This window comes from Triturus cristatus, chromosome 7 (genome assembly GCF_964204655.1).
Source record: "Triturus cristatus chromosome 7, aTriCri1.1, whole genome shotgun sequence".
Lineage (NCBI taxonomy): Eukaryota > Metazoa > Chordata > Amphibia > Caudata > Salamandridae > Triturus > Triturus cristatus.
In genome coordinates this window covers 1,583,548,200-1,583,564,932 of record NC_140590.1, presented here as the reverse complement: position 1 = coordinate 1,583,564,932, position 16,733 = coordinate 1,583,548,200, and the positions used below count along the sequence as shown (strand labels likewise).

Sequence of the window (16,733 nt, the reverse complement as noted above, 5' to 3'; positions counted from 1 at the left end):
TGGTGTTTAAGAGTTCCCCAGCTATGTGATGGCTTCACTGAAATTATAGATTTTTGGTATCAAACATCTCGTATTAATAAGTTTGCACTGATTCCAGTGATGGATTTATTAATACAGGCACCAAGAGGGAACCTCTGTGTACTGGAAGACAGGCGCAGAGCAGCCTACAAACCACAGACAGGTTTCGGATCCCCAGGAGATGAGCCTTTGCTCTCTGAGGGCAGGATGGCTAAGTAATCAGCACAAAGTCAGGAGGCTTCAGAGGCCTCCGCCACCTGTAATATGCAACCAAAAGCTTCCCTAGACAGGGGAAATGTCACTTCCTGTCCGCGACCCATTTGGCCGCGTTTCCCTCTCAGACTAGTACCACCCCTAAGGTGGGGTACCTGAAGTGAACACGACTTTTAGAATTCCATCATCCTTGTTTTGGTGGAATTAGGCTCTCTCTGTCAAGGTTTTACCACCTTCTCACAGGAAGTGGTAATATAGAGGGTGTAGACACACTAAAGTCTAGTAGCCCATTTGCTTCTACCAGCACTCCCCATAACACCTGTAAATTGAGTATTTAGGTGGCACCCTTGACACCAGGAACTTAGGTTTGATGGATCAAGAAGAGAGGACAAAGATGAGCCGCGAGAAAAAGCAAGAACAGAAGACTGCGGTGGACTTTGGGTGCCTAACCCTGCCAGCTTCAAGTCTCGACAATCGTGATAAGCGATTTGTCCTGCAGCTGACCAGCTTCCAAGAACCCCAGCAGACTGCCTGTTTTCACAAATTGCCAAGTAATCTCCCTTGCAGTAGAGGAGCTACTCCCTGCAGTCAGCAGGTACCAAAACGCAAAATCCGGTTGTAGAAAGCTGGCTCAGAATTTGATATATAAGTTAATATACCGTGTAGAGAGTCCAGAGGTTCCCTTATGAGTGGGCAGGGGCTTGCTATGCAATCCTAAAGTGCTCTATTAGGGGGTAGAATGGTCGAGTAGCCTCAACACAGAGGAGTGCAAGACATTAGCAAAATACACACAATGATTATTAAATGACAACTTAGAGGGGCAGATCCACTCCAATTCATAAAAATACCAAGTACCTTTATATATGTTTAGGCATCAGAGATAAAAAACATTCAGATTAGTACATTTTTTTAATATAAATTATTTTTTTACTTTAAAAAGTGGACACAGGCCAATTTCTGAGTTCTGTGGTAAATAAAATAAATATTACCGGACTGAATTTCATGCGGAATCTTAAATTAAAGTAAATAGCTCAAAATAACAAGAGGCAGAATCCGTGGTATAAGAGGTTTCTAATGGGCTTTATTCCATTCAAAATGGCCGACTCGAGTCGCGGCCCTCAGGTTCCGTCACCACGAAGGTTCAGGAAGTGAAGTACAATAACTTATTAACAGACATACATTTTTATAATAAGTGCATTACAATGAAACGAATGTAGAAGGCGTAACATTTGATAAGAAAAATGACGTAACAGTGACATAATCGAAACTAGGCGTAATAAGGAATAAAAGAAACATAATTGGCTTGCATTATCAGACATAGGTGGATCTATAAGATAATACTTGGCATAGATGCGCGCGCGGCAGCATGACGTGTAATTGACGTGCAACTAGGGGGTGAAGGGGACTTGACATTTAGCTCTACATGTGGAGACGAGAAGTCTGGGGTCAAGTCATCCTAATCCCAAATCATATCTAACATCCTATGTTTAAAGAACTATGTTATCCACAAGGAAGAGACTCTCGGACAGAATCTATTCTATACTGACTATGTGCGTGTACAAGCGTCTAAGTGTCTATATGAGATGCGAGGGGCAGAAAACTTTCCATAGCAACAGGGCTATGAATCACTTGCATGAAGACAGAGAAGCCTGGCCTTTTGCTTGGTAACTGGAGGAATGTTTACTTAAACTACTAGGCAAGAATGCATCGGCTGAAGAGCAAAATAGATAATTCGAAGGTGAAATACAACTTCTTGGCAGACAGGCGAAAACTGGCCGAGGCAGGCACCGTTAGCTGCACAGAGAGTAGGACAAAGTTCATGGATACAGATGCGAGCTCAAGCTGAAGCTGTCAGAGACAGAGAGCAGGGAAAGGCTTTGAGGACAGAATCGGGCCTACTCGCCTGAACTGTAAAAATGGAGTAACTTGGCCATATAAAGTCGGTGGCCTTTTATACTTAGGAATCGAATATCCAGCCCATTGATGGCGGATCTGACAGAGAACATGTTGACGGTAGACACACATATGTTTGCGTCTTAGAAACTGGAACTGGAGGGAACATACATGTACTTGTAACATGCATATAGAACCGTTGGGGTCCAAGATAGGGGACATAACTGACCAGGAAAATCCACATTTCCACATTCCCTCCTTGTCCCCTTCTTGCCCTTCACGAGACATCAATCTTCATCATTCCATCGATTTGCTCATGGAGCATCATTTCTTCTTCCTTCTTCTTCCGGGATCTTGAGCGAAAACCTTGATGTGGAATACACGATGTGGCACACAGACCACAAATCGCTGGTCCACATTGCAAACATATGCAACAACTGAAAAGCATAAGAAGGCCAATACCTAGGAAGGATAGAACTCTCCATCCCCAGGCTGATATCACACTCCAAAACCACCCGGACCACGTCCAAGTGCCTGGATTCTCGTGTATCTGGCTTACAATCTTATGAAGGCGTGTTATAGCTTTATATACAGATGGCGAGTTTTCTGGTATGAAAATGCAGCAGCTGGATCCGATGACCCTGCAAGCTCCGCCCCTATCGGCCAGGATGACGTCAAGGACAAGACGATTCTGGAGAACAACAATTCTCATCACTGATTGTTCCTCTGTCAGATTGCCTAGGGCGGCTATAGTCTCGTTTACTACAGCTTCAAGAGTCTTGGTGAGTCTGCGTATCAGCTTACTATTTGATATTGTACCTATATAGGGAAAGATACCTTTATTGAAATCTACATACTTGTCCCATGCCGTCTCAGTATAATCGACAACTGGGAGATCTCTTCGCTCTCTATTGTGTACTAAATGAACATTTCGATAATAATCAGGAGGAGCTAGGAAAACAGGTGGCAGAAGGAATGCTATGTAACAGGTACCATCCCAATCTAGAGGCAGACGCATATATGCCGTCTGACCACATATAAAGTAAGAATGGCGAGAAGCTCTAAATGAAGATTTGCCTTGATCACTATATTCTACTGTAGTAACGCATTGGCTATGGCCCATATGTATGGAACCAACTTTTCTCACACATAATTCACCCTTTACTGGAAATACTGACATAGTGGGCAGAATTAGTTCAACTTCGGATTTGACATTCAAAATCATAAGATTAGGCGTAAAATTACCTAATTTATACACTTCATTTTCTAAATCAGTTCCTGTTCTACTGGGGTGACCCTCCTTATTAGGGTGACAGACTTTGAATAAAACTAGATTTAGATTTCCCCATATCCAATGTTGTTGATAAACTGCTGTGTCTGGGTCTATGGAATTTAATAAACTAAACCATGCTCCACAGGAGCCATTGCGTGTAAATGGATGTGGAAAGAAAGGCAGAACTCCTTTGTTATTCTGATAGGGAGGGAGTCGGCCACACACCCAACAATTGGTCGCATTACTAGTCTGATGGGAATGATGTAACATACTAATGAATGTGTTATTGCGCAGCGCAAGTCTATAGGACAACTCATGTGGCGGTAGGTCACTAAAAGAATGTTCATCAGTTATATTGAAAACACGTTTAGAAACAGGATGATATATGTGCAAAATCATACTCGTAATAATTACTAAAATACTCAATAAAAACAAAATTAATAATGTCACAATACAGTGGTTACGCAGTAATTTACAATAAGCATGTCGTTTCATTATGATTCTGGACTCTGCATCATTCAGACCTAAGGGATACATGTCGGGACAGATTCAACCGCTTCACCTTGGAGAGGACTTAAACAATCAAATCGTCCGACAGTTTAGATCTGGACCTGAGTTTCTGTTTATAGCACTGAGAGTCATTTTGTTCAACAAAAGGAAGTTTTGAATCAGTCTGTGAGGGAGTGCAGGGCACAGTGTCTATATCTGAAGGTAGTCCATGAAATTTTTTTATATGGGTGGAATGCACCCATCCTTTCCGTCCTTCGATCTTCACAGCTGTTCTGGTCGTCAGCAGGACCTGCTTAGGCAACTTCCACCTAGGTTCCAATTGGCTTTTCCTATCAAAATTCCGAACCAGGACAAAGTCCCCGGGGACCACGTCATGGGGTTTCACCTCAGTGTTGTCAGGAAAAGCTGCGACCACCTGTGAACGAGAAGATTGTAGTGCAGACATCAAGGAAGCCAGGTAATCTGTCAGCATATTACAGTCAACATCAGTTATTTTACGGGGTATAGGCGTCCCCCACATATTCGGTGGTCTACCAAAGATCACCTCATACGGGGATAGCCCTGTTCGAGAGTGTGCTACCATTCTCATGTAGAATAGCGCAACTGGTAAGGCTACTATCCAGTCCACACCTTTTTCCTGACATATTTTGGACAATCTGATTTTTAAAAGTTGATTATGTCGTTCCACGAGACCTGCTGCCTCGGGGTGTCGGACACAGTGGAATTTCCACTGATATCCCAACAAAAGTGAGACATGTTTCATTAATTCGGATGAGAAAGGCTGGCCGTTATCTGAATATACAACACGTGGTAAACCGTACCGTGGGAAGAATTCTCGAACTAGCTGCTTGGCAGTAGTCGGGGCAGTGTAATCTGATACGGGATACGCCTCTGTCCAACGGGAGAGAGCGCAGACAACTACGAGGACATATTTGAATCCTCGACAACGTTCCATCTGAATATAATCCATCTGGAGGACTTCAAAAGGATGGTCAGGAGGCTGAAATCCACCCTGCTCTACGGGAACACTCTTTCCTGGATTAAACTGACAACATATCATACAGGTACGAACTTTTTGTTTAGCTGCTGCTCGTAAATGTTTGTTGAACCAAATGTGCTGAATGCTGTCTAGCATAGCCTTCTCTCCTAAATGTGCTGGACTGTGAACTGTAGCTATAATGGCTTGAACCATGGAATCAGGGAGAAACCATACAGATTTCTCTTTCGTCATCCATCCTTGATCTGTCTGGATCCCTCCTAGTTCAGTCCACTTCTTTATTTCTTCTGCTGTGGCATGTGTCTGTATGTCAATTACATCAAGTGTGGGATCCTTAATTGTCATACACTGTGTTGGTGTCTGAACTATTGGCTTTGTCATGTCGGATGTGCGATTCTGAGCAGTCTGTTTGGCTGTTCTGTCAGCTAAATCATTGCCTTGAGAAATGATATCAGTAACCTTCGTGTGTGCTTTACATTTCATAATTGATATTGCAGTCGGTAAATGAATCGCGTCTAACAGAGCATGAATGAGGGACCCGTGTTGAATATGTGTTCCATGAGAAGTTAAATAACCCCTCTCCCGCCAAAGCACTCCGAAGTCATGTACGACTCCAAATGCATAACGTGAATCAGTATATATGTTGACTTTCTTGTCCGTGGCTTGAATACAGGCTTGTGTTAGAGCAACAAGTTCTGCTGCTTGGGCTGACAAAGTATCTATACAATTTGTCTCAATAACTTCAGTGTCTGTTGTGACTGCATATGCGGCAACTAAATTTCCTGTACTTGTCCTCATACACGAACCATCTACATATAACGTCAGGTCTGGATCTAGCAATGGAACGTCTGTCAAGTCTTGTCTAGGTTTCGTCTTTATTTCAATGATTTCAACACAATCATGAGCTAGTGGGTCTGTTCCAATTACAGGTAATAGTGTAGCAGGATTTAATGTATTACACCGTCGGATCTCTATGTGTGGTTGAAACAATGTCAGTTCATAACCAGTAAGTCTTGCTATGGTCAAGTGTTGTGTTTGTGTTCGGTTCACAAGAACCTCTACTGCATGTGGTACTTGTACTGTCAATGGGTGTCCTAATACTATGGCATCGCTTTGTCTAATTGCTAAAGCTGTCGCTGCCACTGATTTCAGGCATGCAGGCAAAGCCTGAGCTACGGGATCTAATGTACTGGAAAAATAAGCACATGGCTTGCGTGATCCTGCTTGATCCTGAGTGAGTACTGATAAGGCAGTACCTTCGCGTTCTGTAACAAAGAGTGTAAAATGTTTGCTATAACATGGTGTTGCTAAAACAGGTGCTTGACATAAAGCTTCCTTTAGGCTTTCAAAAGCTTGTGTATGTTCCTGAGTCCAAGGGAGAACAGTCGATGTGGCTGCCTCCTGTGTGGTTAACTGAATGAGTGGTTTTGCTAGAAATGCGTACTGAGGGATCCACTGTCTACAATATGAAGTGAGGCCTATAAAAGCCCGCACCTCCTTTTGTGTCTGGGGTATTGACATGTTAGCAATTAACTGGATGCGATCTGGTGTAAGCTGCCTTCCCTCCTTGGACAGCGAGTGACCAAGATAAATAACTCGCTGAACACAGAATTGCAGCTTAGAAGGGGACACCTTGTGCCCCTTGTCGGCTAGGAAATGTAAAACTGTCAGAGAAACTTTTTCACATTCTGGCTCGCTTCTCGCGGTGATCAGCAGATCATCGACATATTGAAGCAGTGCAGTATTGACTGGCATGTGTATACTGTCAAGTTCTCGTTTCAGTGCTTGGCTGTAGATGCTGGGGCTTTCTGTAAATCCTTGGGGAGCGCGTGAGAATTTAAAGCTGCGCCCATTTAAACTGAATCCGAACAAGTATTGGCTTTCTGGATCTATTGGGACGCTGAAAAAGGCATTCTTGAGATCAATTACAGTAAAGAATGTTGCTTCGGAATCAATTGCTGTCAATAACGATGATATATCAGGGACCACAGGGAATTGTGGTACAATACACTTGTTTAGTTCACGCAAATCAATAACCAATCGGTACACTGGTGGAGCAGTAGGATCAGTTCGTTTAAGAATCGGAATTATCGGTGAATTACATACATTGGAGTCTGTTTCTACAACTACTCCCTGGGCAATTAGCTCATCAATGATTTTCAGCAAAGCCACTACAGCATCATGCGGTAACTTGTATTGTCGCATTCGTGGTAGTACCACTCCTGCTTTCAGTGTGACTCGATAGGGTGTAATGTTCATGCAGCCAACATCCGTAGGGCCTTGTGCCCATAGATGTACTGGTAAAGTCTGTAGTCGGGGATCCATGTCTCTAGACACATAGTGACCTTTAAAATCACGTAAAAACAACCTTACTCCTTCCGGAGAACAACATATTATGGCTCCTAGTGCTTTCAGAGTTTTAATTCCTAACAAATTTTCTGGGCATGATTTAGTAAGCAATAAATCTGTAATTCGTGTCAAAGGTCCTATCGTAAGTGGTAGAGGCTGTGATACTTCATTAACAATAGGTTTTCCTGAAAAACCAAGGGAAACATTTTGAGAGCCTGAGAGGGGTGCCCCTGGAACTTCACTACGTTTTATAGTTGTTCGACTTGCCCCTGTATCGAGTAAGAATTTTCTATCTTGACCTAATAATTCACTATGTACATAAGGTCCTTCTTGATCTACAGGAATCTCGATAAGTGGTAAGTCAACTTCCCTCTCTAGGCTGGTTCATGCGTAACGCTGGTATTCAGGGTATTCATACTGTGCAGTCTGATACAGTTGTCGTGTTGCGGTTTGTGTGGCAGTAGCAGGCAACGGTGGTGCAGCTGGCACAAACTGTATGGGTTGCTGTGAGGCTGGCATGGACTGTTGCTGAACTGGCACGGACTGTCCATGCAGCATAGCTCCTTGTTCATTCTGATCTTGTCTAACTAATCGTGGTCTCTCCTTTGTAATGCCTGTAGCTATATTTCGTTTCAGGACTGGACAATCGTGTACATGATGGCCCAGTTGTTTACAGTAATTGCAGGTTCCTTTTACAGGAACTGCAGAATCACCAGAATGTGTCACACTCTTTTTGTGACCATCTGCTGGTACTGTCTGAGAAACTAGCATTTTCATTTTTGTATCCTTCATGCGTCTATGCTCGTGTTCTTGTTCATCCCTAATTCTATTGTGATGATACTGTAACATTTGTAGCATTTGCGACGGAGTGTTACTTTGCCAGGTACTCTCGAATTTCAATATTCTATTCTTTACTGGAGGTAATGCATTTTCCACTAATTTTGTCACAAATAAATGTGGATATGAGTCACTACTCGCTTTTATACCACTATTTATACCAAAACATTTTTCAAATCGAGCATAATAATCGCTTGTGTCTTCATCTTGCTTTTGTTTGCAGGCTGTGATTGCACCCCAATCTTCCTTTTTTGTAGTTAATAAACGTGGCAGTACCTGTACTAGTAAACCTGGTAATAGTTTAACTTTATCCCCGAGCCCCGAACCTGCAGTTCGGCCCCTTTCTTCCTCTGCTAATGCTGTCCAGTCTATCTTTTGGTCTCCCACTTCCCACTCTTTTTCTTTCAGTTTTTCATATATGCCAGCAGGCAAAAGCACTTTTAATATCGTCATAATATCAGGAAAGGTGTACTCTCCCATCAGTAACATGTCTTTAATTTCTCGGTGGAAACCCGCTGGGTCTTTATCATGGCTAGGTACTACTTTCTTCATTTCTAATAATTCCATTTTTGATATGGGTGTGTAAACAAATACACGGTGAAACTCATTGTCTTCGCCTTTTATTGGGTGCACTTCTCGTAAAGGATTTTGTCTATCCATATAGTACGGCGTTCTTTCTCTATGGGGCAGCGAGAGAGAATCCGGACTTACAAAAAGGACATACTGTTTACGTGACACTAATATCTCTTTAATTAACTTGTTACTAGAACCTCTCCATCTGTTCGTGAGTAGTTCCGTTAATATATCAGGTAAAGGACCAGGATCAGCATGTTGGCTCTTATATAATATGAGGAGTTGCTGAATCATATAGATTCCAGCTAAACGTTGTTCATCTGTACTGAGATTGAGAAACGTGTGTGCTACGGTCTCATCACCATATTTTTCAGGACTAACGATCCAGTGAACGGCTGATCTGGCTAATTCTTGCTCATCCATGGAATCGAGGAGGTGGTAACCCCTTCGTTCTCGTAGTATTTTATCTGCGGCTTGAAACGAATGTTCAGGAGACTTCAGATTTATTACAGGCGTTGGATACGTTCTGCTATTATTTGGACATACAGAATGTATGGGATCAGAAAAACATCTAGTATTTTCACAGGATCCTCCTCTGCCTACATAGGCTATGGTCTCTGACTGTCTTGCAGAGTCCCCTGATTCGGACACTTCATCTTGCTCAAACTCGTCTGTTCCCAATCTTTCTGCATGAATACGTTCTATTTCTTTACGGATTTTTCGGCACATGGCTATTATACAATTTTGCTTATCGTGTCTCCCTTCTGATATATTCTGACTCCATCTTGTAAGAGTAAGCATTACGTTCATGTCTACCCCCGGACGATCTTGATTTCTGATCACACAGTTTATGAGGAAACGTAACAGTTCCCCCTGTATCTCTACTTTCTGGAATTCCATAGCTCTGTTAATACATCCTGGATCTCGTCCTGTTTGAACAAAATGATATATGTTATCCAGATGCGTAGTCATCCCTGGTAACCTTGCTAAATACTCTGCGGCTCGCCTAATACGTAATGATGCCAGGACCATTTCATCCTCTTTACCAACCACCGGGTCATATCTACAATTTACAAGGAGTTCCTTAAGCGCACGTTCACTTACGAACTTAGGTGTACGTGAATGTGCTGACTCTTGAAAGACAAGTTTATTTATTCTAGGTGGTGTAAAAGTACTGCTAGCACCTCCCGTGGCCCCATCTGGGGCGTCGGGTGTGAAAGGGTTCGTTGAACGTGACACAGCAACTATGGGTGTCGATACCCCTGTAGAGTCGACTGCGGAAACAGATGCGGAAACAGATGTGCTTGCCGAAACTTGCGTCGGGACTTGCTGTTGCACGGGGACAGATACCTGATCCTGACGTTGAACCCCTCCGCCAGACGGTCTATGTGGTGTGGCGTTAGCATACTCGGGGGCTGCATCATCTAGATATGAGGAAAGGAAAACGTCTTCTGCGGTTCTGGGACGCCCTTTTGGATGTACCTTAATTGGAAATAATGGGGGTGGCAAGTCTTTTGGTATCTCTGGAGCAGCCTTAGGTAATCCTTCGGCTAGAAGGGGATACATACCATTCATAAGAGCATTACTTTGTCTATTTACTTGTTCTGATTTCACTCGGATACCTTCCTTAATTAATAGATTTTCTTGAACTTTATTTGAACTTTCTTTACTCCTCTCTTCTTGTCTACGTGCTTTTTCTGTTCGTCTATGAGATTCTTTACGCCACAACTCGATAGCGTCTTTCTGTGACTGTCTGACCTTTCTTTTCCATAACTCTTCCTCCACTTTCATGATGCACTCTGCATCCCAGGTTCCCGCTATGGGCCACCTTTGACTTTCCGGTAATCCCTTGGTATAATCTACCCATAGATCAAGAAACAATATGGCATCTATGCCATGTTTATGGTACATGAAATGTCCTGGAGTGTCTCTAGGAGGAATAGGAACTGCTTCTTCAAGCACCCCTTTTCTGGTGGTAATCTGTCTTAACTTCGAGAAGAGCGGCATATTAACAACTGATCTGATACTTACTCTTGAACTTACTTAATACGAGAAACACAATAATGAACAGTGAACAATGAACAGTCATTCATACCACAATATGCAAGACATTTTCTGAATACTTTAAACATTAAACATTAAACATTTAATAATGGTCGACAATGATGACAGTCTGCTTAACTAATCACCACGCTGAATTCTTGACAATAACTGAATACTTCGGAATACTTGATATACTGCTAAACAGTACATATACACTGCTAAACAGTGCAGACCGGATTTGTGTACCCAAATCCGTCTTGACCGGCACAACCTATGTGCACGTCAACATGCCTCCCCGGCGATGGTACTCACCGAGTAGCTCCTTGAAACGGAAGGCCTCAGAGAATGGACAGGACTCGATAACTGCGGACATCGGACCCTCTGGACGTCGGAATTTCGGAAAACCTGGTGGGCCTCTGTATACCTCGGATCTTGCTCTCTCAGCTAGGCTCTGGTCGGGATACTTCGCACTTCTCACCGCCTCGTCTGGGTTGATCGCAGCCTCAGTCGCCCCCGCTTGACCGGAGGGAGCTTACAGGAAATCCTGCTGGTACGCGTTTATGGTCCGTCCAGCTGTGGCAGGAGACCGGGCCTGCAACGCACCGCCGGCGCGTGAGATGAGAAAGTGTCCCTATTCGGGCGCCATTATGTGGTAAATAAAATAAATATTACCGGACTGAATTTCATGCGGAATCTTAAATTAAAGTAAATAGCTCAAAATAACAAGAGGCAGAATCCGTGGTATAAGAGGTTTCTAATGGGCTTTATTCCATTCAAAATGGCCGACTCGAGTCGCGGCCCTCAGGTTCCGTCACCACGAAGGTTCAGGAAGTGAAGTACAATAACTTATTAACAGACATACATTTTTATAATAAGTGCATTACAATGAAACGAATGTAGAAGGCGTAACATTTGATAAGAAAAATGACGTAACAGTGACATAATCGAAACTAGGCGTAATAAGGAATAAAAGAAACATAATTGGCTTGCATTATCAGACATAGGTGGATCTATAAGATAATACTTGGCATAGATGCGCGCGCGGCAGCATGACGTGTAATTGACGTGCAACTAGGGGGTGAAGGGGACTTGACATTTAGCTCTACATGTGGAGACGAGAAGTCTGGGGTCAAGTCATCCTAATCCCAAATCATATCTAACATCCTATGTTTAAAGAACTATGTTATCCACAAGGAAGAGACTCTCGGACAGAATCTATTCTATACTGACTATGTGCGTGTACAAGCGTCTAAGTGTCTATATGAGATGCGAGGGGCAGAAAACTTTCCATAGCAACAGGGCTATGAATCACTTGCATGAAGACAGAGAAGCCTGGCCTTTTGCTTGGTAACTGGAGGAATGTTTACTTAAACTACTAGGCAAGAATGCATCGGCTGAAGAGCAAAATAGATAATTCGAAGGTGAAATACAACTTCTTGGCAGACAGGCGAAAACTGGCCGAGGCAGGCACCGTTAGCTGCACAGAGAGTAGGACAAAGTTCATGGATACAGATGCGAGCTCAAGCTGAAGCTGTCAGAGACAGAGAGCAGGGAAAGGCTTTGAGGACAGAATCGGGCCTACTCGCCTGAACTGTAAAAATGGAGTAACTTGGCCATATAAAGTCGGTGGCCTTTTATACTTAGGAATCGAATATCCAGCCCATTGATGGCGGATCTGACAGAGAACATGTTGACGGTAGACACACATATGTTTGCGTCTTAGAAACTGGAACTGGAGGGAACATACATGTACTTGTAACATGCATATAGAACCGTTGGGGTCCAAGATAGGGGACATAACTGACCAGGAAAATCCACATTTCCACAGTTCTGCAGTGTTATTCTAAGGAAGGAAGAAATTATTCTGCAAACAGGTATAGTACAGAGACTTACAAGACCAATCTCCAGGAGTTAAGGCGAGTGGTGGGCAAGGTCCAAGGCAGCACCAGCAAAGCAGCACCAGCAAGGCAGCACCAGCAGTACACCACCAGCGGCACGGCAGCCGGGTGCAAAACAGCATCGGAAGCCCAATGTATTTCAATGGTGATCGGTCACTGCAGAAAGAGGCTGCAGGCTCTGATCAGGAGGTCAATCAGGCTTAACCAGCAAGTTGACTCCAGCCTTGTGATGCTTGGGGAAGGGGTACACCTTTGGTCCTCTTCTCCAAGGCCCACGGGGGACAGGTGCAGGGGTGTCCTTAGACGTCGAGTTTTTCCTTACTGGAGCAGTTGCGGTTGAGGAGGCCTGCATTTAGAGGCTGCAGGCAATGTTAGGGAGACCACAACGGACTCAAGCTTTGGAGGGCTGGGGAAACTTTTTGATACCGGTGGCCCACTTCAACTCGGGCCGGAGAAGACTGGTGCAGTAGTTACTTCGGGTGTCTGGTTCTGGTGGTTTCGGAGGCCTCAGAGTCTTCTCTTTTGGAGTTTCTTCAGTGCAGGTCCGCTATTCACAGGAGGTCTGGAGTCTTTTGAAGGCATGCTCTCTTCTTAGGTCATCAGGATCTGCTTCTCTGGTGCTAGGGGCTCCCCTAAGTTCTGAATTTAAAGGTGTTCGGGGATTGCAGGGGTCACTACACCCCCTATATGACCATTTCCTGTGGGAAGAATCCTGTCCCAGAATTCCTAAGTATGCCATCATAAAGATGGCTACTTATGAAAAATCATTCCACCTCTCAGTAGCTCACCTCAGGGGTGGTACTAGCCTGTAGGTGGCACGCCTACTTAACTAGCTTATTTTCCATACCTGTCCAGGGGCCATCAGGGTGATGAAAGAAAAAGAAAAAAAAAAAAAGGAGGTAGGCTTCTTCTCCTGTGAGGGGGAGCCAGATTCGCATTTCTAAGGAGGCGGCAGCCCTTTGAGGCTTTCCGCCGCAGGAAGGCTAATCAGCAGGTCATCCTGTGGGAGGAACAGTTTACCTGTAACTCCAGTTCCCTCATAGGGGTATTTCCATGATAAGTCATAAGCACTAGAACAGTCCCGCCCAAGTGCAGGGACCTCGGAGCAATTCTTTTAGATACATCTTCTTAAGTGGATATTTTTTGCCTTTCTTTAGGAAGACCTGCAAAGACACTTAAGTGACAGAGACAATAATGTAGCCTATGTATTTAGGCTGCAATAGCCGCATCTGCATCCTGAAGTGAAAAAAGGGTGCCAGGATACTATTTTGTGCAATTTTGTAGTGTTTAACACACAGAAGAATCCCCTTCACAAAACTCCTCTTTTCATGATAAAGATGAAAGGCAGAGGACAGAACAGCCTCATAGGCTGCCATTATAGGTCTTGAAAATAGAAGCAGTGCCTTTAAGAATCCAGAGACCATCAGTATCCCATCATGATTTATGCCTGCATTCTACTGTCTAATCCACCAGGAAAGAGGGAGGGTTGCTTATGAATTATCATGGAATTACCCCAACGGGAGAACTGGAGTTGCAGGCAAGAAACTGTTCCTTCTCTCGTAGGGGATTTCCATGTATAGTCCTAAGCACTTGAATAGATTAGCAAGCCCATCCCTATAGAACGCGGTGGACGAGACAAAAAACTAGAGGTAGACAGATTTAAGCAAATAGGTTCCTAAGGGAAGCCTGCCCTACTTGAGCATCCACCTTGGCATCAGAGTCCAGGCAGTAGAGTTTAGTGAATGTATGAACTGACTTCCAGGTTGCTGCTTTGCATATCTCTGGAATGGTTATGTTACGGAGCAAAGCCGGGGTAGCTGCCTTTCCTCTGGTAGAATGAGTCTTAGATTTAGCAGCAAGAGATTTATTTGCTTTTTGGTAACAAAATAAGATGCACAAAACAACCCATCTGGAGATGGACTGCTTAGTTGTCTCTAGACCTGTGCAGAGGGAGCCATAATTTACAAATAACTGGTCAGATCTCCGTAGATACTTGGTTTTATCCAAATAGAATTTCAGAACCAGTCTAACATCCAGGAAATTAAGGGATCTCTCTGCTGGAGTATATGGGTGTTGTAAAGGGATTGTCTGGTTTACATGGAAATCCGAAACCACCTTAGGGAGGAATTTCAGATGAGTCCTCATGATTACTTTGGATGCATGAAACACTGTATGGCTCTTGACAGCAAACTGCCTGGATTTCACTAACCCTGCGGGCAGATGTTATAGCCACAAGGAAAGCTGTCATACAGACCGATGCTGAAGAGACGCCTTATGTATGAGTTCAAAAGGTTCCTGCATAAGATGAGAGAGAACCACATTAAACTCCCAAGGAGGAGAAGGACATCTAATGGTAGGAAAAACCTTCAAACCCTCCAGGAAATTTCTGAAAAAGGAAGTTTGTGAAGGGCATTTCCTGTAGGTAGTCAGGGTTGCCAAGTGAACCTGAATGGAAGAAAATTGAAGGCCAGATTGTGCCAAAATGGAGCCAATATGGAAGGATGACTTCTTCCTGGCAAGAGGTAGGATCCTTATTCTTCGATGAACACCAAATACAGAATCTCTTCCATTTACGGGCATAAGCGGAACGTGTGGAAGGCTGTTTTGCTTCCTTGAGGATGTCCATGCAGTCTTGAGGTAAGTGTCCATACTGTACTAGCTCAGGAGCCATGCTGCCAAATACAAAGAGGAGAGGTTGTGGTGCACCATTTGGCCTCTGAACTTTGTTAGCAGATCGGTCTTGCATGGAAGCCTGAGAAGTGGACAGATAGACCTGTGAAGGAGGTCCGTGAACTACCATTGGCGTGGTCCCTCCGGGGCTAGGAGTATCATCTTGGCACGTGACTGACAGCTTGATTAGGACTTCCGGGATTAGGGGAACTGGTGGAAAGGTGTAGAGAAATCTGCCTGACCAGTTGATCCATAGGGAATGCCCTAGAGTTCCCGATTGGTAGTACCTCGATGCAAAGCTTTAGCATTTGCAGTTTTCTGCGGTGGCAAACAAGTCTATATCTGGAGTACCCCATCTTCCAAAGATATCATGGACCACGTCGTCATTGAAGACCCACTCGTGATTTTCCTGGAGGAGCCTGCTGAGAGAATCGGCCTGAGCATTCTGAACAGCAGGGAGGTGAGCTGCTGTAATCGTAAGATTTCTGGACAGAAGACACTTCCAGATTGCCAAGGCCTCCTGAGATAATGGTCTGGACCTTGAGCCTCCCTGCTTGTTGAGGTAGTACCTTGTTGTATTGTCTGTCTGAACAAGCAGGGAGTTGGAGTGGAGTGATGGCCGAAAGGCTTTCAGTGTCAGATGAACTGCCCGTAGCTCTAGCAGATTGATATGATACATGGATTCTCTCCGTGACCATTTGCCTTGAATTTGAAGGTGGCCTGTGTGGGCTCCCCCATCCTTGGAGAGAGGCATCCGTGACTATGGTCTGAACAGGTATTTCCTTGTGAAACAGAATCCAACGTAAGAGATTGGTGGGACAGCACAATCGTTTGATGGACTGCAGGGCATGCTGAGACAATCGAATCTTGTCTTCCCAATCTCCTGTTCGCTGGTCTAATTGGTCTTCCCGGCATTTCTGTAGGGGCCTCATGTGGAGACCTTCCTTAAGGTTGGCTGAGATTTTGCCATGAGAGTCTGAGCTTCCCTTAGGATCGATAAGCGTCTCTCCTCTAAAGGACACACATTTGCCTTGAAAGTATCAATGGATGCTCCCAAATATTACAGGCACTGTACTGGGATATGGGTTGAATTTGCATGGTTGACGAAGGCCCAACTGGAAAAGAAGATAGGAGGCCCAATTGAAGTGAAGTTGAGCCTCCTGAGATGTGGATGCTTTGATAAGCTAATCGTCTTAATAGGGATAGACGAACACTTTGTGTTTCCCTAGATGGGTCGCAACTACCACCATGCATTTTGAGAAAGTCCTGGGTGCCGACTTCAGGCCAGATGGAAGTACACGGTACTGATAGTTGTTGTGCCCCAATGCAAGCCTCAAGACCTTGCAATGCTTTCTGGTGATGGGAATGTGAAAGTATGCCTCTTGGTGTAACGGAGGGTAAATTTGGTGCAATGCCAGCATCCTGAACCTTTCTCTTTGAATCCACTTGTTGGCCGTCC

At 44.2% G+C, this 16,733-nt stretch overlaps 1 protein-coding gene across 2 annotated transcripts in view; it reads right to left on the bottom strand.

The window, feature by feature from the left end:
- The window catches only part of CSE1L (chromosome segregation 1 like), a 458,899-nt gene that overhangs the window by 165,340 nt on the left and 276,826 nt on the right, over positions 1–16,733 (bottom strand). The gene's annotated exons all lie outside the window — the stretch shown is intronic.